Source organism: Acinonyx jubatus, chromosome D2 (assembly GCF_027475565.1).
Source record: "Acinonyx jubatus isolate Ajub_Pintada_27869175 chromosome D2, VMU_Ajub_asm_v1.0, whole genome shotgun sequence".
Classification (NCBI taxonomy): Eukaryota; Metazoa; Chordata; class Mammalia; order Carnivora; family Felidae; genus Acinonyx; species Acinonyx jubatus.
This window is the reverse complement of record NC_069393.1, coordinates 22194620-22197047: the sequence shown is the minus strand read 5'-3', so window position 1 is coordinate 22197047 and position 2428 is coordinate 22194620. Positions and strand designations below refer to the sequence as shown.

At 41.0% G+C, this 2428-nt stretch overlaps 1 pseudogene; it reads left to right on the top strand.

Annotated features, from left to right (window-relative positions):
• Positions 1-241: 241 nt before the first annotated feature.
• On the top strand, positions 242-351 carry LOC113600408 (uncharacterized; annotated as a pseudogene).
• Positions 352-2428: the final 2077 nt, after the last annotated feature.

Below are 2428 nucleotides of genomic sequence, written 5' to 3'. Positions count from 1 at the left end.
ATGAGTTTCAGATTCCCTGCCCCCAGAGCCAGCGCAGGGACCATGAAGTCACTGAACTGTGACAGTGAGGAGAAGGGCCAGGATGTTTATGAGAACCAAGTACCATGGACAAGTTTTGCCATTTTCATAATTTGGCCACAGGCTAAGAACTTCTCTGTTTTCTTCTAGCCATTTCTTCATTTTACAGCTTCTCCTCAATACAGCTTGACATGATCCCTATGCTTTTAAAAACTTTCTGCCTATTGCTTCTCAGCTTTTTGGCTAAGATCAAATGTAGTATCTGTTCTTATCAGTTTAAAAACTTTCCAGCCAGAAGAGAGAACATCAAAATATATTTTATTAGCACTCTTTAGAGCAAGAACGAGGCTGTGTGCCCCCATGTAGGAAGTTGCTTATGTATCATAGTTACACAATTAGTATGTGGAAATGGAAACTGAAAAAAAAATCCTTATCCTCTATGTTTTATTGGTATTAAATGTAGAACGCTGCACCAGACCATTTTTGAGTGAAAATGTTAAGGATCTAAAAATGTGACAGGTTGTTTGGTTTTACAGTTTTAATCCACGTTATTTCAAAATATTCAAGATCACTCCGTTTTTTTCGCTTGGGGATTGAAATTATTCTTTGAGATCTAGACTCTCTCATGTCTCGAATACTAAATATCAATTAATGTCAAAAGAAGAAAGCTATGTGGAATGTGAAAGAAGGCCAGCTCACCCACCTGGTCATCTCTGCCAGGCACGACAATTTGGGCTAAGCTCTGACGATCCTACTGTAAGTTCTTAGCGATTTTCTTCTCAGCGATTCCCAGACATGTTATACTCAAACTCACTTGTTATCACAACTGGAGGTGTAGTTAGGGTTCAGATGTCACACTATTTTCTTTAGGTTTGTGCCGTGCTGAAACCACCCTTTCATGGTGTCCTTGGCTTCTTTCAGAAATGGAACCCGCATTGATGGACTCAAAATATGCAAAGGCCTACTATCTAGCAAGTGGCTGTGTTTTCTTCATTTTGTAAACAGGCAGAGATATCAGTGAGATTATTATTCAGCAAATTTTTACTTCCTCCCCCAACTCCCAGTTTCCTGAAGGGAATATACTTCCCCAGCCCTCTGATGCTAAGCTTGGCCATGTGACTTACTTTGGCCTCACAGTAAGCAGAGTGTAATGCCCTGCCTTCTTGATTTGGGCTTGACCACCCATGGGATTTGCTTCGGCCAATGGGATGTGAGCTGACGTGACACAAGACTTGACATAGGCTTGTATTTTGCCATAGAAAGAACATATTTTCTGTAATCCCTTGTTTAAGGAAAATGAGATACATGGAAGAGATCTTGATCTAACCTACAGTGTAAGTCAGACAAATCCCAGCACACATGTGAGAAGTGTTTCTTTGTGTACTAGGAGCATGGTTATCGTGGTGAGTGGCTAAGGCCATCAGTAATGCAATGTACTGAAGCCCCTATAACCTGCTATCTACTGCACTTTGACCTCTCTGACTCCAGTCCTTGTCACCTCCAATCTATCTTGCCCAACACTGCCACTTTTAATGTCCAAAATCTCTCTTGTAATCATGTTGCTTTTTAGATGATGTTTTGGATATCTTTGTAATTAAGAGCAAGTTTCATAAACTGTGTCTTCTGAGAGCAAATATCCCTCAAATGATTAAAAAAAAAATACTCCCTTGATAAAAGGCTCTGTAATCATATGTATCTGGGAAATGCAGGGTTGAAAAAAATGTTAATTAAATGTTTGAATGTGTTTTTGTTTTTGTTTTTTACTGCATAACTTCTCAGAGCCCTTACTGTGTAAATGTGCATTGTGCTTCTTCAAGCAGGAGGCCTGGGAGACATCATGTTTTAAATTTGTTGACCCTGAAAACGTTATATTTTCCAGGAACACAAATTAACATCTCAAGTATCACAATTTGGGAAATGGTAGTCCATAGGATAAAGCCAAAACCTGCATGACATTAAAGAGCCTACACATGGGGGCGCTTTGGGTGGCTCAGTTGGTTGAGCATCCAACTTCAGCTCAGGTCATGGTCTCATGGTTCATGAGTTTGAGTCTTGCCTCGGCTCTGTGCTAACAGCTCGGAGCCTGGAGCCTGCTTCTGCTTCTGTGTCTCCCTCTCTCTCTGTGCCTCCCCTACTTGCTCTCTGTCTCATTCTCAAAAATAAATAAACATTAAAAAATTTTTTTTAATGCTTATTTATTATTTTTTTATTTTTGAGAGAGAGACAAGCGCAAGCACAGGAGGGGCAGAGAGATAGGGAGACACAGAATCTGAAGCAGGCTCCAGACTCTGAGCTGTCAGCACAGAGCCCAACGAGGTGCTTGAACCCACGAACCATGAGCTCATGACCTGAGCTGAAGTCCGATGCTTAACTGACTGAGCCACCCAGGCGCCCCAACCGTAAATTTTTT